The sequence below is a fragment of the Octodon degus genome, unplaced genomic scaffold (assembly GCF_000260255.1).
Source record: "Octodon degus isolate 3935 unplaced genomic scaffold, OctDeg1.0 scaffold00357, whole genome shotgun sequence".
Taxonomy (NCBI): domain Eukaryota; kingdom Metazoa; phylum Chordata; class Mammalia; order Rodentia; family Octodontidae; genus Octodon; species Octodon degus.
The window spans coordinates 828482-851916 of NW_004524933.1; the positions used below are offsets into that span (position 1 = coordinate 828482).

Below are 23435 nucleotides of genomic sequence, written 5' to 3' on the forward strand. Positions count from 1 at the left end.
ATTGCTTCGTGATGAGACACACGGTGGGAAAGACACTCAGGGCTCTCGTCTCAGTGCAGGTGTCTTCTTCTCTGTGAGGTGTCACGGAGCATGCTCACAACCAGGCTCACCAAGGCATCACTGGAGATACGGCATCCACAGTCCACCCTCTACACAGTGCTTTCTGTGCTTTAGACTCTGCAGTCAACCTCCCCCTGCCATCACAGTGTACTGACACTCAGAGGCAGAGTGTAAACTTATGAATATGACTGTCGCAGTACAGTGTTGTTTATAGGCAGGCAGAGGCTATATTTGCATCCTACCAGTCCCTATAGATCCTTACTCAGGCTGGCCTGCCTTGGACTTACACTGATCCTCCTGCCTCAGCCTCCCAAACGCCTGGATTACAGTCATGCACCACCACACCAGCTTTCCTGTTTACAGTTAATATTACTCTTGCCCAAGACTGGAAAGACTCCTTATAAAGTCAGGAATTAATAAGTCTTTTTGACTTGGGATTATTATGGTTGATGGGAAACCATTCCTCTCATTATTCCATCAAGAAATTTTAAAAACAAACCATATCATGTAGTTCTTAAACTACATGAACTTCAGTAAATGAAAAGCTCCAATTTTTTTTTTTTTTCCCCTTCAGTACTGGGGATTGAACTTAAGACCCTGAGCTTGCCAGGCAAGCACTTATTCTACTGAGCTATCTCCCCCGCCCTGAAAAGCTCCATTTATATAATGAGATGTTTTTATGTTCTTCACCATTTTATATACTTTTTCTGTTTCCATGGCCTTTTGGGAACAGTGTGGCCCACTTTGCCTGAGATGTCAGCCATGGGTAGTGGTGGGTGTAATATTGTCTTCAGTATTTTAGTTTTTCTCCCGCTTATTGGGCAAGGGAAACTACCTCAAGGTGTCTTTCCATGTTCTGTCAGCTAACAGTTCATTTAAATTAAGTCTCTCCTGGAACCCTTCATAGCCCGAGTACACCCCTCAGTATGACTGAGTAGGTGCTGGCCTGCGCTGCATTGGGTTCCCTCTTCAGTGTTGTGTCAGATGTGGACACCAGGCGGCTTGGGTGTACTGGTTGCCTGAGATTGCAGTTCACTTGTTTTCTGCAATCCTCCTATGGTTTGAGGAAAGACTGTCTGGTGTCTGTTCATCTGAGTGTACAAACCTGTCACTAGGCTCTGTTCCCTGACGTCTCATCTCCAGATACCATGGAACTGGGGAATAGGGCTCTGATTGGGGAAATTGGGGCATGGTATGGACATTTAGTCTGTAGCAGTCTGTATGCAGACTACAGAAAGGAAGACATCTAGTGTTTTAGGCCAGGAAAGGGGATTCTTATATACACCCTTCTGTAAATGTCACTGTACATGGATATTTAGTAAATATCTCTCTTTGGCAAAGGTTTAAAGATTTGAATAAATAGCACTGGGATTTAGGTTGTTTTTGAGAAGAGAAATTGTCTTGTCCCACCTTAGTGGGTGGAGATAGTGCTTTTAAATACTTAGTAGTAGTTCTAACATCTCTGGGAATCATGGCACCAAAGCATGCTGGCCAGACCTCTGAGAGCATCACAGCAGCTACACAGAGCCGAGCGAGATGGCTATAAGTTTTCAGGGCCTCATGTGTACTTGGATGGGTTGGAAGGTAAATTTGTGCCAGGGGTCCATGCTGCTTTACCCAGCTCCCTTGGCACATGTTGAACCTGGTGTGTCCGGGTGCTGTTGTGATCCTCTTGAGCTCAGAGGAGTGCTAGGAGGCAGAGCCACTCTGCAGCGGTCCCTCCTCACATTTGCACTCATTGACTGCAGAGGCCATTTCATCCCACTGAGGGTGCATTGGTGCCTGCTTCTCTGTGGCATCTTCTGCCCTAGCCTGTGCCAGCCCTCTGCGGAGAGTTCATGACTTCTCTGGAATCAGAATGGCTGAGAATGGGAGGAGGGTTCTGTTACAGGTTCGCTGGGGTCATCACTTAGGAATTGGGACATGTTTATAGGGTGTTATAGATAATGAGCTGCTGCTTTTCGGACTTTGTCTTTGGGAACCTGTTATATATGTATTATTTCAAAAAAAGTAATACTTTCTTTTTTTGCTTGAGAATTTTTCTTATACTTTAAAAGTACAGTCATATCTCAGTACTCAACTTCTTTGAAACTTGAATTTGGTACTTGATGAGGAAGCTACTTGCTGTTGATTTCCTGTGCCTGGTTATTATTTCTAGTTAAATTAATGTGATTGGTATTCATTGGGGCTCCCAGAACCAGTTAGTATTTTGCTATAGGTCTACCTGAAAACACTCTCTGCATACCAAGTATAGGATTATTAGTGTATAATAATCTGAAAGACAGTTTTACCTTTGGACATTAAGTCACTGTTTGGAAATATACATGTCATTACACAGTCTAAGTTACTTGTATCATAGAATGATGCCCATGCTATCCTCCTCTATTAACAGGCCAGGGCTCTAGGATGTACTGTGGGCAACAATATCCTTTCCAGTTCATTTACAGAGAGGGAAGCAGATACTGGCAGAATAGTCACCCTTCCCTGGCTTCCAGAACAGCAACTCCCAGTGCCCAGGTCCTGTCCGCTAAGATCAGGAGCTGACAGATCAGAAAGTCACTATTGCTACTTCTGATGAAGAACACTTCATTGTCTTACTATGACTGAAGAGACTGCCAGACTACCAGTCCTGGATGTGCATCACCTTCACTGCGGTCTGGACTAGCTGAGTGCACCTCTCACCCGTCTGCTTTATACATCGGTGCCTTGCTGAGGGTCATTGGTTTAGTGGAATCCAGGTGGGTCTGGAACTCAAATTGAAAGGTGGTCTGGAGAATACACTTTTTATTCTTTTATTTGTATGTTTTATTTATTTGTATTTATTTACTTTTCGGAGGTACCAGGGATGGAACTCAGGACCATGTGCTTTCCAAGCAAGCACTTATTCCACTGAGCTATCTCCCCAGCTCGGAATATACTTTTTAAGCTTTGTTCCTTTTGCCCCTTCAACACAGCACTCTGAAAGGACTGTTTCAGGAACCCTGAAAGGTGGTAAGCTTATATGGAAAATGAAGTGGAAAGAGCTGGTCAAATAGCTCAGTGGATTAAAGCTCCTGCAAGCAGGCGCAGGGGCCAGGAGTTCAATCCCTGGGCCTGCCATGCCAGCCCTGCTCCCGGGGTATGCTGAGATGGCAATTGAGACTGGGCATGGTGTTGTTTGCCTGTAATTCCAGCTCTTGGGAGGCTGTAAACAGGTGGATCACTGTGAGTCCGATCTAGTAGTGAGACCCTGAACACCCTATAGACCCTTCCCTTAAAAAAAAAAAAAAAAAAAAAAAAAAAGTGAAGTGGGTATTTATTTCCTGTCATGTTCACAAGCATTTCCAGCCACTATTGGCTTCACCATCTTGCTTCTGGTGTCAGCAGGGGGATTTTACCAGGGAGTCGGGGTGATGGTTGTCTGAGCATGTTTAGATTTGCTCTATAGATGTGTGCTTGTTGGCAGCCGGTGTGTGCTCCTCTGGACCTGACACCCATAGGAAGGATGCTTTACCCTATTCAAATGATAACAGCATTGTGAAGCAAGGCCATCACACTTTTACCTCTTATTAAACGTTGTTTCTTTTTTTTTATTAGATAAATTATTCTCTTCTAAATAATAGAACTCTAATTTAGGAGACTGGGTGCTAAATCCCAGCATCTCAGCACCACCCAGCTCCCGCCTGTGTAGCATTTGGACTTCCTCAGTGTCCTTAGCCTGCTTGTGCGGTTGGGGTACTGGGGTGCCGTATTCCCTCAGTATTGACTGCCACCTCCAAGGGAATTTTGTTCTGTTACTTTAACTAAAAAAAAAAAAAACAAAAAAACCCTACCTGTATCTTTTGTTAGCATTCTTGCTTTTTTGTGCCTAGTAACTATAGTCTTTTTCTGCACGATAAAAATCCCTTATTTCATGTGTTACTTTGTTGAGCCGCAACATTTTGGTGGTTGTTCTAGATAATTCCCAGCTTCTTGTAGAAGTATGTTTACATGAAGAGATGAGCATGAATCTTTGAAAATACTTCCAAATTTGCTGCCCGGTAGATCTTCTGCATAGTTTCCTGAGTCATTCCTCTACCTTACCTGCCTGAGCCTCAAGATGTTAGTGTGGTCTTAGAACATTTTCTGTTTCTGTACAGGCACCTTAGGTGAAGCAGTTGATTAGAAAAGAGTCTTAATTTAGTGAGTTCATCGTCCTAGGGGCCGGAAGGTTCTTGTGAAGACTTTGTGCTGCTCTCCGCACAGTGGATGAGTAGGACATAGGTCGGGGGAAGAGGGACATGCAGACCAACCGATGCTATAGCCCATTCTCTGGTAACTGGTCCACTCTCAGGAGAATCATGAGTCGTCTTACAATGGCAGATCTTTTGAGAGTAAAGGCCTTGTGTCTCTCAGTGCCTTACTGTGGGCACCATGCCTCGACGAGTTTTGCTAGGGACAAATCATAGTCATACCACACCTGGAAACCAGGTGTTTATCACCTTTGTAGCTTTCCTGCATCCCTAGAGTGATCCTTTGAGGTCTGCTTCCAAGGATGTTTTTTCCTGTCTGGTAATCACATCATCACCGAAATACCCTGGGGCCTCTCCTGTTTGCCCAGGTGTGTGGGAAGGTATAGTACATTGCCACTTCATTCAAGGTGATTGCTCCTGCACTGAAAAGTGGCCTCTGCCTTACAGGCTCCTTACCCTGGAGAGTGGGGAGAGAAGTACATTTGTTTTTCTAGGGATAAAGAAAAAATGTTGTCACACATTAGATTCAAATTGATCAGTTTGAAGTGGTGTCTTCTTTTGTTTGAGTAGGTTTTTGAAAGCATAAGTGCAGCAGATAAAATGATACTCTACTAGAGAGTTTATGCCCAACTTTGAGCTGTGGGTACCCTTTTCTCACCCATTATGCAAGATCCACTTAAAATGCATTGAAATATAAGTGTAGGGCCTTAAGCTGTAAAATTACTAGGAGAAAATGAGGAAAGTGAATGACATTGGTCCTGGCAGTAAATTTTTAAATATAACTTGAAAAGCTCAGGCAGTAAAAGCAAATGCAGACAGATGGGATTGTATCAAGTTAAAAAGCTTTTGCACAGCCAAGGAAACAGTATAGTGAATACAACCCAGAGATTGAGAAAACGTTTGGAAATTGCCTATCAGGGAAGAGGGTGATGCCTAAAACATACGAGGTGCTCTGTAACATGTCAGTCATTTAGAAACAGGCAAAGAACTTGATAGGTGTTTCTCAAAAGAAGACATTGGTGGCCTGCAGGTGTCAGATAATACAGATTGAAACCACAGTGAGGTGTCACCTCACATGTTAGACTGGCTGTTACTGGAAAGGCAGAGGGCATCACGGGTGAGGGAGGGAGAAAGGGAATCTCTTGCACTGGTGGTGGTGCTGTGAATGAGCTACAGGCATTCCAGGAAAAAGTGGAATTTTCTTATAAAACCAAAAATGGAGCTGAGCATGGGTGCACACCTTTAATCCCAGCACAGGAGAGGCTGAGGCAGGAGGATAGCTATGAGTTGGAGGCCAGTTTGGGCAAAAAAGTGAGTTCAAGGCCAGCCTGAACTGTATAGTGAAGCCCTGTCTTAACAGAACAGAACAGAACCAGAATCATAAATAGAACCAGAAACAGAACCAGAACAGAAATAACCTAAAAATGGAAGCACTGGATGACCCAGCACTTTTGCTTGAGTATGATGCTGCCAGCTAGTGACCAGATCAAACTGTCATAAATGTTCTTGCCATGGAGGAATAACAAGTCCCTGGTTTCATGAATTTGCTGTTAGCCTGATTTGACAATTTGCAATGTAGGCTTGTATTAAAATACCACATTGTGCCCTATAGGTGCGTATTATTATTCCAATAAAAAAGAAAGTAAAGCTTAACCAAGTGGAAACACCTGCAGAACACACTCACAATTGAGCTCCTCACAATTGAGCAGTTTTAAGTATTCACAGTCAAAGCCCATAGAACTTTCTGTGTTCGCCATAGAACCCTGGTAGTGCTCTGTGGTGGGCTTCCACAGGGAGTGGAGGTAGTGAGTGTAGGGTGTGACTGACCTCTACTTGTTGGTCTGCTGAGTGTGAGCTGAGGAGGAAGAGGCGACTCTGGTCTGTTTGTGCGGAAAGCAAAGCACTTGCTGTTCGTATGCTGCAGGCAGGTTGAGTGAAGGTGATGGAGGACACGTTTGTCCAGGTGTCACTGTAGGGCTTGGTGGTGTGCTTTGCTTCAGCTGTCATGTGTGAATTAAACAATTAGAACCAGAGTTTCAGACATTCTATGACTGTTGAAAATTAGAAAACTATTCCAGTTTGCTTAATATAACCGTTATAGTGAATAACACTGCTAGGATGCTATTACTAAGTAGTTTAAAAACTTTGGTGGTTTTTCCCATAAATTTGTCTTTGCTGTTTTTTTTCCTCTTGTAACTGTGAACATATAATTAAAATATCTTTTTATTTAGCTATAACTCCTTGTTAAATTTTCTGATTTAAGGTTTTTTTATTTTTTATTTTTTAATTTTATTTATTTATTTATATGGGGGGGCAGCTCATCCCACCAGGGGGCTGGGCTGGCCAGCATGTGGTGCTGGGGGATTGAACCACGGTCCCTGTGCTTTGCTAAGCTTGTTCTAAGTAGGTGCTTTAGACCACTGAGCCATCTCACCAGCCCCCTTAAGTTTTTGATTACTGGGAATTTCCTTGCTTTCTTTTGAGCATGGCTGTGTATTAAAAATGATTTCGTTGCATTTTATACAGGATTTCTCTGTGTTTGAGGGTGGGATGGGTGTAGTTTTTGGAGTAGCAATGAAGTTCCAGTTTTCTCTGAGTCTGTGTGAAGCAATTCTCTTGTGACTATTACTTAGATAGAGCTTTGGCCATGAAAGCTGTTCCATTCATAGCTGTTAAACTCTGCACATCCCCTTCGGTGGGTGGAGATCATGTTGTTAACTCTTCACACACGGTGGTTTTTCACATGTTTGGTGGGTGGAGCCTTACCAAGGGTTTGTTTTGTTTAATTTAACACAGCAGGTGCTTATGTTCATTTTGTGCGAGGTGCTGTTCTGCATGAGGCTTTGCTGATGCCAGCTCCTCTTGTCCTCACCTTGTCCTTGTCGCCTTTGAGTTGAGGCAAAGAAAGTGAGAGGCCCAGGCCTCTCTGGTTGGCCTTTACCCTGACCCTTGTCCTTTACAGAGTCACTCTTGCAGGCTGCTTGCAGTGCTGCTGGCTGTGTCTTTTAGGCTGCTTTTCCCTCCCTGATGACCTCGCCCTCCCCATTCCCTTCTTGGTGCCTCTGAACAGGTGCTCACTGGGCATGATTAAGTGTTCTTATTGTCTTACTTTTTCCTTGCTCTTATGCTTTCATTAATGTATTGAGTAAATACTGATTGCCACTCATTGAACTGTACCAAGGTACTGAGTAAAGAAAGCATCAGGCATAGGTAGGTGTAGCACAGGGTGCCCTGTGTCCAGGCTGTCCCCACTTCGGTGCCCCCCTTGCCTCATCTCACACCAGCTCCTCTGGGAACTGGCCAAATTTCAGATCATTTGTTATCTTCCTTGTGTGGAGAATGATATAGTGCCCCTCCCAGCAGCCACCCTGTTGCTGCATTGGTACCTTTGTCATGCTTGCTGCAGCTGCTTTTTTTTTTTTTTTTTTTTTGCGGAACCAGGGATTGAACTCAGGCCCTTGCACTTTCTAGGAAAGTGCTTATTCCACTGAGGCATCTCCCCGGCCCCAAAATCTAAATCTGCTTTTTTTTTTGAACTTGGGATTGAACTCAGGCCCTTGCGCTTGCCAGGCAAGCCCTTATTCTACTGAGCCATCTTCCCGGCCACGCTTGCTTCTGAAGAACTCAGCTTGCAGCTTGTTAGAGGCCACCTCTGTGCAGAGCAGGGGACCACTGTGAGCTCCCATTGTTTGGGTCAAACCTGGATGGGAAGTAGTAGTGCAGTTTTAAGGGGTTCTTTGCCTCAGACACCCAGGACATGTCACAGTCCTCAGGTGGTGTGCATGTCACCTGTCCTGTCACCTGCTGGGATGGTTGCTCGCTGGAGAAACACTTTTACTAGGCTGTGTGTGGACTCAGGGTCTTCTAGAATGATCTGTCAGGGAATTTTTATTTTTTATTATATTTTTTAGGGAAGAGTGTACAGGGTCTTCAGGGTCTCACTACTAGATCAGACTTGTAGAGATCTGCCTGTTTACAGCCTCCCAAGAGCTGGGATTATAGGCGTATGCCATCACACCTAGTCTGAAATTGCTGTCTCAGTGCACCCCGAGGGCTTGGCCGGCACTGCAGGCCCAGAGATTGAACCCTGGCCCCTGTGCCTACTTGCAGGCACTTTAATCCGCTGAGCTATTTGGCTGGCCCAGTCAGGGTATTTTAAACTCAGCATGTATGAATATTTAAAGAGGACACAAGTTGAGGAATAGGTGATAATATTTGAGAGGCAATAGAGCAAAGTGATAACTCATAAAACTACAAAAAATATATGAGAAACAAACTTACACTTCGATCACCATGAAGTTGGACAATTAAGTTGTCAGTTATCACTTAGACTCATGTTGCCCAGCAGTCCCTTTGCCTGTCTGATGTTAGAAACCCTTGCCTGTGTCATACAGCTAAGACTTTTTGTTTGGTCTTTGGAGTTTTGAGACAGAGTCTTGCTCTGTAATCTAGGCTAGCCTCAAATTCACCACCTGCCCGCCTTAGGCTCCGGAGTGCACCTGGCTGACACTGAAAGTCTGCTCCCTCATACTTCAGTCTGCCAAGAGGGCATGGAGATCAGTCACTTCACAGAGGTGGAGGGACCCACAAAGGGCACCATGGGCCCAGATCCTGTCTTAGAGCAGGTATACGCTTCCTCCAGATAAGATGCATCTGTGTTCTGTCACAGCATCACTCTCAGGGTGGCAGCAATGGGGGGGTGGGTCCCAGAGTATGGGGTAAGCTTGTATGTGTATAGACTCCACAGGCAAATTTTATAAACCTGAGGAAGAGCCATGGGTGTCCACGCTGTTGCCACCTGTCTACTGGTGCTCTGGTGAAATCTGCTAAGCCACACACTTTTTATTGCTGCTGCCACCATTGGGCCAAACAGTCTGACCTCCTTTAGTGTTCCCACAGATAACTCAGGCCAAGCCTGAGCCTGATGGTACTAGATGACTGAGAGGGGAGGAAGGGTTGGGAGGGTAGTGGGGGGAGACAGACAGACAGAGACAAAGATAGAGACAGAGACATTGTGTGTGTAACTGGCTGTCCTGGAGGTTGACGAGCCCTGTTTTACTGGAGATGCCAAAGAGAACAGTCTGGGCCATGACCTGAGAGGTTCAGGCTCTGGTTTTGGTTCAGGTCAGGCTAGATGATCTGAACAGGACTTGGTCTCTTAACTCTGAGGTTCGGTGACTTTCTGAGGGCCCTCAGGTGTGCTTGACTTGTCAGTAATCAGTGTGAAGTTCTGTGTTAATTTATGATATACTCCTGTTAATGTGAATTAGGACTAGCCAAGTGCAGTCAAATGCTTTCTGTTGCCAACATAGAGTGAACCTAGCCCTTAGCACTGGAAACTGCCCTAACTCAGTGAAATCGTCTAGAAGCAGGAGAAGGCAAGGGTGTGCTCCAGGTTTTCTCTCTGTGTTCAAGGCGTGTTCTTTTGATGGCTGTGCGTGGCTGTCTGCATTTCCCATCCTTAGGCACAGCTGTCCACGTGTTCAGGACTGAATGTGGCAAGACAGGTAAATGGAAGGAGTAAGAGAGGCTGCCCATTGCTCTTTCTGAGGGGAGGAGACATCTCCAGGTATCATCACCCTGACCCCTAGGAGCTGAGCCTGTGGCCCACTTGGGGAGGAAGGGGAGTGGCAGGTCTGAGAAGCATCAGAATTCTGAGGAGCAGGAGACAAAGGTCCATGCAGTGTTCTGTGGTCATGATATTCCTGTGCTAGTTTTTATTGAGCATCCATTTTGCAGAAAGTCTTTGTAGCTAGTGCTATGTTTGATGGAGTCTAGCAAGGTTTTGTGTGTGCGTGTATACGTGTATGTGTGTGTGTGTGGGGGGGTTCTTTAAGTAGTGTGATTTGTGTTTAAAGATGGCAGAAGAGAAAGTCCAAAATATGCATCCTTTAGACTTCATAGTTAGAAAAGCAAATAGGTGAAAACTGGCAGAAATAGACCAGCAGCAAATCCAGCAAAGAAGATAGCTGCTGATGTGAGGCAGATGTGCATTTTTAAGAACACAGCTGGCTTGGCTGAGAGGATCCTGCCCTGCACAGTGCAGGGAACTCCTGGATACATCCTTAACAGCTGTGTGCCCTAAGTGCTGCTTTCCTGGGCCAAGGGGCACCCACCCACAGGAGAGCATAGTGCTAGGTATCTGGGCCGGGCAGAAAAGTGTGGCAGTGGCCATCATCCTGTCTTCACCTAGGACCCAGGAGGAGCAGAACAAAAACAGGAGAAGCCAATCTCTGGGGAAACAGAGGTGGATGCAGAGGCCCATTGTGAGCCAGAGGACAGGCTCCTGGTCTGTCTTGCTGTGGGAACAGGGGGCAAGGATGGCTGTGTTTGGAGGAAGAGGGGTGACTGCAAAGAGGAAGAAGAGCCCAAGCCAGGTGACTTTCCATGAGGCATCAAGAAATGAAGGGCCTGTGGAGCTGGAAGAGGGATGACAAGATCCTACCCTATCACAGGATAGGTGAACAAGAGGCAGGCTTTGGAGATTTATCTCATCAGAGTGACACAGGAACCTTCAGAACGAAGCCACCAAAACACAGACTCTTTAAAGCCTGAGTGACTATGTAAAATGAGATTGGACAGAAGGGGGTCCCAGTGCGGGACCCAGTGAGCAGCTTTTTGTAGATCCTTCTTGCCTCTCTTTGAGGTGCTCTGAGTGTGGGACAAGACACCTGCTGGTTCAGGGTCTGGATCTGTCAGGCAGCTCAGACAGTTTCTTTTCGGGCAGCTCGGCAAAGCCAGGCAGAGGAGGTTTGAGTGCCATCTAGGCTTATGGCCGGCTTCAGGAGAATGGAGTTCTACTGACCTGTGTGTGAGGGAGAATTGTAGCTCCTGTGTCCTGCCTGGGAAAGAAGGGAGCAGGAGAAAGAGATCAGGAAGAGGTCAATGGGAGAGTCCTGTGCTCAGGCTGGAGGACTCTGTGAAGACAGCACTGCTCTTCAGTGTCTTCAGAGCTCTGCACTGCAAGGGCTGCACAGAGTCTGGGCCCCAGCTGGGCTGGTTCCCTTTTCCTTTGTTACATTCCAGGGGCCCCCTTCTCACATCTGTACAAGGAGTACAGCCCCCCAGCTGGAGCTCCTGATGTGGCTGGAGGGCTGGGCTTTGGTGGACCAGAGAGAAGAAAGGGCTGCACAGCACACCCCTTTGCAGATGTGGCAGGGCATGACATGTGAACAAGGCCTCTGCATACATGTAGCGTGAGGCAGAGGCCTGGCATGTGTGGAAGAAGGATGCAGAGTCTATCCTGGAAGAGATTATTACTCTTCAAGAAGGGAAGAAAGGAGCCAGGGCATACCTCAATCCCAGCTACCTTCAAGCAAAAGCAGGAGGATTGTAAGTCAAGACCAGCCTGGGTAACTTAGTGACACCCTATCCCTGCTCCAAAATTCCTGGGTATGTGGAACAGCTTAATATGAAGTTGAATTTTACAAAGCATAAAATCAAAAGTGATATAATGATGAAATATTAGAATGAAGTACAGTAATACAAATAATAGAATAAAGTACAAGGAGACAGAAAACACTAGTTTGCAGAGGAAGAAATTCATTAGAAGAAGTGAGAAACAGTGCTCATGGCCACACAGCTAGCTGATGGAGAGAAGCTGAACATGTTTCTAAAAGGAGAAAGAGAAGCAAATCAGTTAGGTCTGGTTTGGGGTATGGTTGAGGGGTATGGGAAGATACAAAGAGCATTGCAGGAGCTGGGCCTCTCTGAGGTGGAGGTAGCGGAGGAGTCCAGGTTGCTCTTAGAAGACTGCCTGAGTGGTAGAGAGCCAACTGTTCCACAGTCACTAGAATGGAAATGTAAGCTTTAGCAGATTAAAGGGATAAATGTTCATATGCTTCCTAGAATACCAGTGAGACTGCAGGTTTATTCATTGTTCAGAACAGGAGATTCCTCTTGAATCTCCTGGCATTGAGAAGCAGCTCTCCTCCTCTGGCTTGCATGGTGTTTTCTTGGTCCCAGCAGCTGGTTCTGCTCACCAGAAAACATTGCTGGCCATAGAGACACTCTAGGACCCTTCCTGCAGCCAGAGCCTCAGCACTGGATAGGTTTGGGGGGAGGGGGGAAGTATCTCTTTTTTGTTCTTTCAGTCATTTATGGTTAATCATTTATCTTTTCTACATTAAAAAAAAAAATCTCAAGTAAGTCTGGGTAATAGGTCAGCACACAAAAGAGGCAAACAGATCCAGGAACCTTCACTGTGATTGATCGGGAAACCAAACTTGCCCTCCTTGCAAACCAGCAAGGGTGGCTGAGAATCTGCCAGACAGACATGTAGAGAAGCCAGATCTTTGCTGGAATGGCCTTGTCATGAATTATGCATTTACTTTCTCTTCCTTGGAAATCAAGTGGAGGAAGTAGTCAGTCCAGTTTGATCACAGGAGTTAGTTGCACGAAAGGCTTAAAAAGCCCTCATAAGACTTTGGCAGTGACCCTGTGCAGCAGCTGCAGTGGGCCCAGCAGGGTACCATGCTGTGGGTAGAGCTGCCCTTGTGACACTGGTACAGTCCTGCTGCAGGATGAAGCTGCAGGTAGGGGAAGGGCTCTGTGTGCATTGCCTGGGTGCCTTCTGATCTTGGGGATGGCGTGAAGCCCTAGAACTGCTCTGTGTGGACTTTAAGTCACCTGACAGGACTCCCTGTTGAGGTACCCAAGAGAGGGGTGATTAGCAGCTTACCTCGTCCAAGGGGTGTGTGTGTGTGTGTGTGTGTGTGTGTGTGTGTGTGTATTTTTTAAAAACAAAAACTGGTCCTTGAAATCATGGAAAGCATTCTTAAAACCAGTAGGTAAATATGTGAATTGTAGCATTTTTTAATTGGTCTAAAGGAATCTTTTTTATTGCTGTAATGTTGCCAGTTGAATTTTAACCACAGAAGTAGTGGTTTGGAAAACCCCGAGAAAGACAGCATAGTTCACAGACTGCATGTGGACAGCTGCAGTGCTCGCTGCTTTCTAGAGGAAGTATTGTTTGAGAGGTCTCTGGTTCTCTATTAGAGCATTCATTCTGAGAAGACCTTTTAGCTTTTCATAGATGTAGAAATGTATAGATGATAGAACAAAGGGTCTTTGTTCTGTTTGTTGGTCTTATTTGCCGTGTGTGTGTGTGTGTGTGTGTGTGTGTGCACGTGCACACATGCCAGACATGTAATTACATTTGGCAAGGCTGGCATAATAGTTTTGTTATGTCCCTCTGATTTTGTATGGATGCTGTCTCTGTTAACTTTGCTGATATTGTGAGATGCCGTGAGCTGTGGGGACGCAGAAATAGTAAAGATGAGAAATAGAGCCTCAAGGAGTCTGAGCCAAAGTGGACACACTAGTTTTTCAGCAGATACCATGTTTGGTTTTAAAATCTTGGAAACGTCCCCCGACCTTGCACACTCTGAGCTCTTAGGTGAGTTCCTGGTCTCTTCCTCATTGTTTTTGCTCTTGAGTGCTAAAGGGCGTGGTGTTGGTCTGCCTGTTGTGTCTGAGGGCTGGAACAGCACCTGGTCATTGTAGGTGTCCTGTAGTGATCCCGGGCTGTGCCCAGGACCTGAACAGCTTGAAGACAAAGGATGCTTGTTCTAAGTGCCTGTTTTTAATATTTAAAATGAAACCATGGCAATGAATGCAATGACCTTTTGTCTTTCAGCAAAACCTTATTTTAGTACTCAAAAAAGAAAAGTGGAAAATATGTCCAGAAAAGATTGTCTTCTTACATTGCTGAGAAGATTAGGATTCTAATCAGACCATGTTGATTTGGAAAAGCATGGGTCCACATTAGAAGAAAACCAGCTTCTTTTATTCACAGGAGCTGTAAGCTGAGGTGTGTGGTGCTAGTGGCCCTCAGCAGGTAGCCCACCCTGTGATAGCACAAGAGAGCCCCAGAGACCATCCCTGTAGCTCCCATCCCACACAACCCAACCCAGACAGGAGATCACAGTGAGCTGGCACCAGAGAGCAAGGTCCAAGCAAGGGGCTGCCACAGTCTTGTGTTAGGTCATCTCAGGTGTTTCCTAGTTGCTGTGAGTTTATTATTGCTTTATTAAAACTTTAAAATGTAAGTCTGGGGCCAGAAACCATTGCACTACTATAAATCTGGGTCAGCTGCTTTACATAAGACAAATAATTGATTTATTTTTGCTTATTTTAAATAAATAACTTTAGACAATTTGTAGACAGACCTACAGCTTTATAAATTGTAGGTTCTTTCTTTGTGACTTGTTTATTTTACATTAAGTTCATTATTAAAGTTGTAACAATGGAATGCTTCCTGAATTTTATTTGAAGTTTGAATTTTTTTTGTTGAGATAAGATCTCTCCTTGTAGCCTAGGGCAGTCCTTGAATTGTTGGTTCCCCTGTTTCAATCTGAGTGCTGGGATTACAGGCATGTGCCCCCATACCTGCCTTATTTTGAACTTCTTGTAAAATGATTTTGTTTAAAACATGGCTGTTTTTTCTAATGGTAACTTGTCTTTCCTTTAATTTTTGAGATACAGATTGTGTGGTGATTTTCCTGAGTCCTCCTTGCTGCCTCTGTTTGTGCACAAGGGCAGCCATAACAAAATCCCACAGACCACATGGCTATAGAAAGAGAAATTTATTTCCCCAAATTTCTGAAAACAAGAATGTCCAGAGTGCAGGTGTGGTGTGACTGTTTCTGGCTTGCAGGTGACAGTCTTTTCTCCTTGCTGTAGGGTCCTCTCCTAAGAGCACCAGGCCTGTTAGAGTGGGCTCCCCAGCATCAGGAAGATTCAACTTGAGATCTCCTGAAGCTCTCTAAGGAAGTCACATGAGGGTTAGGCTTGAGCACACGAAGTTTGAGGCACATGGTTTCTGCCTGTTGCAACAACCACAGTGATAGTTTTATGAACAAATTCATAACAAAATAATAATAGAGAATGATTACTATATTACGTGTCACAATCTTAGATGTAGTTACTCACAATATAAGATATAGACAAAAAAGATAAGAAACTGGTAAAAATGAAACAAATTAGCATATATATTAAAATTTTTTGGAAACAACTGGATAGGTAACCTGGGTAATTATTTGAACTTCTTGTTTCCTGTTATTCATCTGTCTTCTATTTTGTTTTTGCTTGTATGTATATTTTAAAGTTTCTCATAGAAGAGAAGCCATGTGATATTTAAGCTTGTGTGTCTGTTGTATTTCACTTAACATTATGTTTTCAAGATGTAGTCATTGGCCAACCGCTATAGAAAGTGGGGATTTCTCAAAAAACTAAAAATAGAAATTCCATTTGACCCAGCTTTGCCCAAGGAATCTTTCCAGAAGTGAAGAAGACATTATATCAGAAGAATACATGCACTCTTGTGTTGGTAGCAGCATAATTTATAACCGCTAGAGCTTGGAAATGCATGTCCATCAGCAGATGAATGGGTAAAGCAGACATGGTATTTATACACACTGGAGTACTGTGCTGTCACAGACTTTTTTTTTTTTTTGGAACCTGGGTTTGAACTCAGGCCCCTGTGCTTGCCAGGAAAGCGCTTTATTCCACTGAGCCATCTCCCTGGTCCTTACAGCCATTTTTTAAATGTAAGGTTTTTTTCTTTTTCTTCCTTTTTTTTTTTTTTTTGTGGCCTGCTTAGCCCACCCTGGGGGCATAGTGGGCGTAGCATGTGGTACCCAGAATCAAACTGCAGTCCTTGCGCTTGCTGAAGCGTTCCTAAGCAGGCGCTTTAGACTGCTGAGCTATCTCACCAGCCCAAATGTAAGATTTTTAATACTTTATTTTTTCAATATAGTAAAGTTGTAACTCATGTAAACCAAAGCTCTATGCTATGTAAAGCATCTGTAATCTGAGTAATTCTAGTTTCCAGCCTTTCCACGTTGGAATAATTTTAAAATTTGGGAAAAGATAGTCCTTCCTGCAGCTCTGTTTTCTCTCTGCCCTCTGAAGGTCAGTATTTAAGGACGAATTCAGCCTATTCTCTCAGTCAGTGGTAACAGGTAGGGTTCATTACTGCTGTGCCAGGAGAAGGTAGCAGTATGAATCCTGACAGCTATATTTGAGTTCTGGTGCCACTGAATACTCTGCATGTCCTGGTAGCTACTGAGCTGGGAGCTCAGGACGTACTTTTTGCAATCTGAGCCTCTCCATTTCACAGGTGAAGATTGTATTCTTGCAGGGCTGTGGCTGGCTGGCACGTTAGCATCCATGTCAAAAGATGTCAAAAGACAGTTTTCATCACTAGTACACAGCAGTCTCGATGTAAGTATTCTTTAGGGAAATGCAAATGAAAAATCACTAAGACATACCAATTCATTCCCACTGAGGTGGCTGTAATTAACAAGTGTTGGTGAGGATTTGGAAAAATGTGGACCCTCTTATGTTGCTGCTGCTGATGTAAACTACTATAACTGCCATGGGAAAGGCTTTGACAGTTTCTCAGCAGTTGAACAGAACTTCCTATCACATGACCCAGAAATCCCATTCCTGTGTTCATAGCCTGAGCTGTAACAGATGTTCAAGTAAAAACATGTATCTTGATGTTCACAGCAACACTCTTTACCGTAGCCAAATGGCAGGCAGCACCCAAGTTCCTGTCAATGGTTGAATGGATAAACAGCATGTGGTACTTTTATACAGTAGAATATCAGCCAGAAAGAGGAACAAAGCATTGATGAATGCTACATTTATGAACCTTGACTATATTAGGCCAAATGAAGGAGTGAATCACAAAAGACCACATATCTCATGGCTCCATTTGTATAAAATATCTGGGACGGACAAATCCATGGAGTACATTAGTGATGGCCAGGGCTGGGAAAGCAGAGGCAGAGAGACTACTAATATAAGGACTTGGGGTCTTATGTTAGGATGTTAAAACTCTGTAGAACTAGATAGTGTTGATGGTTGTATAATGCTGTGTACTAAATACCACTGGATTGAACATTTTAAAATTTGTTATGGATGTGTGCCATAAAAAAATCAAAACAACAAAGATGAGGTCACAAATAGAGAAAAGTTAAGTTTTTTTGTGTTTTTTTTTGTATTTTCGGGAGGAGTCTACAGGGTGTTCAGGGTCTCACTACTAGATCAGATTCCTAACGATCCATCTGTTTACAGCCTCCCAAGAGCTGGGATTACAGGCGCGTGCCACCATGCCCAGGCTCAATTGCTGTCTCAGCGCATCCCAGGGGTGGGGCCGGCACAGCAGGTCCCAGAATCGAACCCTTAGCCCCTGTGCCTGCTTGTAGGCACTTTAATCCGCTGAGCTATTTGACTGGCCCTAAGGTTTTGTTTTTGAACATGAAAAATCATGACTGCAATGAGCACATATTAAAGAATTAACTTTACTCATGTGATACGATTGAACCAGGCAGTGTTGTGTGTGAGTTCAAAGGAGAAACTGAAAATAGCTCTAGTTTCTGTGGAATAAAAATGTTGAGATGAATTACAGATGGGGGCATAACTGGCTTTGGATATGGGCATAAAGTCATCATATCACTTTCAGACGGCATCATTTACCTGTTATGTACCTGTGATTTGCCAAGACTTGCATATAATTTTCTGTTGAAATTTTTTCCTATAGGCTCTTCTATTTTGTTACAAATTAATGCTATGTAAAATTTATTCATAATAAAAAAATAACATCAGATTTGGCCTGTTTACAAGGCTTTCCTAAGTTTGCATGTGGTCCAAAGGCGAGGAAGCCAAGGACTTGTTACTGGATTCACCTGTAATACCAAAACAGATTCCTTGTTTTTTGAGTCTCCTAAATACACTGAACTTCCTAGGAAGTGGCCTTCCTTACTCACTTGTAAGATGGAAACTCTGTGCCCCCGCCTTCCCACAGAAGCTTGACATGCATAGCCTGTAAAGTCAGCCTCAGTGCTTGCCAAATGTCTCCTGTATCAGATCAGATGAGCATCATTTGCAAACGTGAGTTTCGCTGGAAAAAAACCTGTTTTCAGTTATGAACTAGTACAGGCATATTGAGCCTATTGAATTTATGCACATAACTGTATTGCCATGAAAGCAAGAATATTCAATAAGTTTCTGGATTCTGGAAGGCTCAAGTACAGAGGATAAGATACTGTTGATAAGTGTTATATTTCAGTTTATCAAAGTGGAGTTTACTGAATCCTTAGGCGTTATCAATAGCTGTTATGGTTTGTGTCTCGATGTCCTACCAAAGCCTTATGCAGTCATAGTGGTTTTCTGGGAGGTGGCTGAACCTGGAGCATGTGATTAATTCATACTGTGCAATGCTTGAATTAAGGGTAGATGATTATTGGATCAGTCCACTGATTGGCCTGGCACCACTTTAATCCCAGCAGACTGAATATGATGTAAGGGACAGAATGGGGCTTGTCTCCTTGGTCGTTGCTTTTTCTGTCTTCTGCTGCCACGAAATGTTGGCCCTTCCATGTGTCACCCTGTGTTGGAGCCAGCTGATGATGGACTGAAACCTCTACAAACAGAGCTAAATGAACTTTTTTCTTCCTTAACTTTGGGTGTTGGGTATTTTGGTTCAGCAACAAGAGAAAAAGTAACTGAGACAAGAGCATTAAGAGGGAAGAGAACAGGGCTCCCTTGTATGTCTAGAAAATAGTAGAATATTGAAACAGTACTGACAGTATTCCAGATAAAAACAGCAGTCATCCCTCCTGAGTTAATTCAGCCATATATGATTATTTATACACTTCTGGGTCTGGAGTGAGCATTCTTACATATTCTTCTTGGTAAGAGGCTAGGAAGCCTGCCTCAGTGTGCTAGTGGCTTCAGAGTTGCTTGAGAAGTGTCACCTGAGCATACATGTTTCTGGCCTAGTCCTTTCCCTGCGGCTGTGACACGCTTCTGTGGCCTGTAGCTGAGCAAGGGACTCAGGATGTCTAAAGCAGACAGAATATCTGTAGATGAAAAAAGATAGTTCAATAGTTATATATGGCAACAGTTCACTTATTACTGATAATTTTCAAAAATGAAAAATTTGATGAGCATTTATTTCAAGAGGAATAAAACCAACAGGGAAGCAGAAAAGATAGTCAATCCAAAAATTGTAGATGGAATAATCACAAACATCATGATGAACACTATATTAAAAATAACCAGATTTATAAAAGCGAGAGAAACTTTACAGAGAAAAGTAGATATAGCTAGATGTAAAGTGCTGTGAAATTCGGTGTTAGCTTTTTGTGGCTGTGACTGGATGCCTGAGAACAAGTTCTGGAGTTATTAGCACAACAGAATGGATATACTAAACAGTACTGAACTGTACACCTGAATGTGGTTGAGGTGGCGAATTGTACATTCTTTGTTCTGTGCTGACATCCCCAGCGTGTTACGTATGTTAGGAAGGAAGCATTCAGCCTGCACCACCAGCTACCACCTGTCGTTTCCTTTGACAGTATCTGTGTTAGCTGTTCAGATTGCCATAACAAAGGACTGCAGTTTGGTGGCTTACACAGCAGAAACTCCATTTCTCGTGGTTTTAAAGACAAGAAGTTTAAAGTCGTAGTTCCAGAAAATGTAGTTTCTGATGAACCATCCCTTCCCAGCTTGCACAATGACTGCTTTTTTCTGTGCCCTTTCTTACTAACAAGGGCATTTATAGCTGTAAACATTTTGTGTCATTTTTATTCATCTGAAATAAGTTTCCCTCTGACCTGGCTCGGCCCTCACCCATGGGCTGCCGGTCCCTGCTGCAGCCTGCCTGCCTGGAGAACCGCGCCTAGCCGGGAGCCGCCTGAGGGACTGGACGGCCGCGCCATTGGTCTTTGGATGTCAGCATGGCCACCACAAATCTGGAGAACCAGCTGCACAGTGCACAGAACAACCTCCTGTTCCTGCAGTGGGAGCAGCCCAGCATGCTGCATGCTGAGATCAGGCGGCTATAGCAGCACTGCACAGATTTACCATACAAGCTGACACTCAAGAGTTCTGAACAGCCAGGTGATGCCTCTTTCAGGAGCGCTGAGCTACAGAGGCGCTGTGAGGAGCTGGAGGCCCAGCTGTGAGCATGGAGGATGAGAATGGTGAGCCTTTTGTGCAAGCTAGAGTAGAAGAATGTTGTGATCGCCAGGCTGGAGAACACCTGTGAGTGTGAGAAATGGTACCTGGAGGAGCTGAAGGTAAAGAGCCACAAGCTGAGCCTGCTGCACCGGCACTGTGGCCTACCTCACCCTGCAGCTGCGTGCTGCCAAGAAGAAGCTGCTCAGCTCCAGCAGCACCTCGGACACCAGCCCAGTTGGCAGTCCCTCGCTGGCCAGCTACAAGCTGGCACCCTCCCCACCCCCTTCCCAGGACAAGCTACCTGAGACACCATGCTGCCGCATGAAGAAGAGCCTCTCGGCCCCACTGCACCCCGAGTTCAAGGAGGTCTACAGGTTTGGGGCTGAGAGCTGCAAGCTGCTGCTGCATGAGCCAGTGGACACCATGGCTGACTCCACCCCGTTCCTGCTGGCCTGTGAGGCAGCCGAGGTCCAGCTCATCAAGGAGCAGCCACTCGTCATCCCGCCCATCGCCTTGGACCATGGCGCTGGCATGCAGCACAGCACAGCCACGAGAAGCTACACAAGGCACATGTCCGTGTGGCCCATCCCATCTGCCATGCCAGCCTGCCACAGGCACAGCCCAAGGTGGAGACACTGGTGATGGACCAGGTGAATGGGGGCAAGGTGGCTCAGAAGCACTCAAGGGAGGACAGAATTGTGTGATGCCGCCGAGCACTCTTAGCTGTCCATGCACTGTGACCCAGGCAGGAACCTCGTCCACACCTCATTCCTGTGCATGCCAAACTGTTTTCAGACTTGCCCACTGACACCCCTGTTCTGCTCATCCCTCTGACACCAAAACACAATCACATCCCTGCTGCAAAACACGTATTTATGACACTGAGGACAAACACTCTTGCTCCGATTGCTTGCTTGCTTCCCACCTGTGTGAGCTCAGTGCATGCTCAGCCAGAGTGCACCACCATGTAAGGTTCCTGACATGCACGTTGCCTCAACCTCCTCCCCATTCCAGGGCAGCCTGCTTGAAGCACTCCACTTCTCCCCACAGGCCCCTCCCAGGGGGCACCATCACCGAGCATGTATCATGGGAACTAAGTAAGATGGTGTTGCTCCTCACAGCACCACAGTTTGAATGTGTCTTCATAGTTTTTTGTTAGTTTCATCCAAAATGTTCAAGATCTCAACGAACTTTATTTCCTAAACCTGAAAAAGAAAAAAATAAGTTTCCTAGTTTTTCTGTTAAGTTTTTCTGAATGTGACTGTTACTGTAGAACTGGTTAATTTCTGCAAGTTGTACATGTGTTAACTTATGTTAACATAATCTTAACTAAAATTTAACTGTTCTCAGAAATCAGTCCTTTTAAGTCTGTTGAGGTTTGTTTTTTGCCTTTCACTGGGTCTGTCCATATGCACTTAAAAGGGCAACCTGCTGTGGTCTGTGTGGGTCCCCTGTATACATCTGCAAGGTCAGGGTGGGCTGTGCCCTGCCTGTGTCCCTAGCGGGCCCAGCTGCAGTTGGATCACTTATGTTGAGCTGCTGCATGGTGCTGTCCACGTCTCCTGTTGGTTCCTCTGCCTGGTCTGTCTGCTGTCATCATGGGTTTCTGGTTTCTGTTGTCTATTTGCCATGTGCCTGGGCACTCTCATAGCAGGTGCACACCTACTTACACTTGTTATGGCTCTGTTTTGGATTGACTAGGTAATGAAACATCCCCTCAAATTTTACTAAACTTTTCTAGTGTTTATTTTGGTGTGACATTGCAGTCTTTCACATCTTTTTATTTACTTTTGCTTTATTTTTTATAATTCTGAATCTAAAGTGTGTCTCCTATACTTAGCAATATATTTTATATTTTTATCCACTCTAGCAACTCTTATTTTGAATATGTTTAATGCTGTTGATGTATTTGTCATTTAGCTTTTTAAAAAATTTTTATTTTTAGTACCTATTCATTGTGTATACTGATCACATTCCTTGTGGAAAATTGGCACATATGCATCGTAATTCTCCCCTCCTTCCCTGTCCTCAATCTCTTGATTCCCTTCTCCTTTCAGAAAGCTCTATCTCCCTGTTTCCTATTGTCTTTTACTCTATTTATTTTGTGTTTCTCATGTAAGAGAAACCATGTAAGACTTAAGCTATTGTATCTGGTTTATTTCACGAACATTCTAGTCTCCAGGTGAATTTCAGATGCACCTGCAAGTGACTTGGCTATACCCTTTATGCCAGAGTAGTAGTATGCTGTTATGCATAAACTCCACATTTTCCTTACCCCTCACCTGCTGATGGACATACAGGCTGCTCCCAAGATTTAGCGATTGTGAATTGTGGTGCTATAAACATGGGTGTGCATACATCTCTGTACTATGATGTATTTGACTCTTTCAGAAAGATACTTAGAAGGGGAATACTGGATTGAATGGAATTTCTGGTTTTAGCTTTTTGAGAAGGCTCCATACTGATTTTCATACTGGTTGTACGAGTTTATGTTCACACCGACAATATAGAAAGGCTCCTCTTCCCACTACCTGTCAGCATTTGTTATTATCTGATATCTTGGTGATAGTCATTCTTTCTAGAATAAGGTAGAATCTCATACTGTTTTAATTTACATTTCTCTAATGTTCAGAGATGTTGAACATTTTTTTGTGTATATTTATTGGCCATTTGTATTTGTTCTTAGAAGTTTTTGTTCATTTTAGTTGTCCATTTTTTATTGGTTCTTTTATTTTGGGGAATCTAATTTTGACAAATTCTTTATATATTCTAGATGTTAATCCTCTGTCTAAGGAGTGAGTGGCAGGTTTTTTGTCCGTTTTGTAGGTTGTCTCTTCAATCTGTTTGTTGCTTTCTTTTCTTTACAGAAGTTTCTAAATTTGACATGATCCCATGTGTTGATTCTTCATGTTATGTTTTGAACAGTTGAGGTTATGTTCAGAAAGTCCTTGCTTATATATCTTCAAGTGTTTTGTCTACTTTATCTTTCATCACATTGTTTGTGTTAACATTGAGATCTTTGACCCATTTTGATTTTAGTTTAGTACATGGTTTTAACTTTTATGTTGGGCCAGTGTCTCACTAAATTGCCCTGTCTCCTGCTCAGCCTCCCAGAGGCTAGAATTATAGGCATGTACTACTATGCATAGTTTAACTTTCATTTTTTGTGCCTTACCTTGTTTTTGTTCCTGT

General features: G+C 44.2%; 1 protein-coding gene and 1 pseudogene across 7 annotated transcripts in view; both read left to right on the forward strand.

The window, feature by feature from the left end:
* March8 (membrane associated ring-CH-type finger 8) overlaps window positions 1–23435 on the forward strand; it is an 89538-nt gene that overhangs the window by 41755 nt on the left and 24348 nt on the right. The gene's annotated exons all lie outside the window — the stretch shown is intronic.
* LOC105741243 lies at window positions 20015–20947 on the forward strand (annotated as a pseudogene).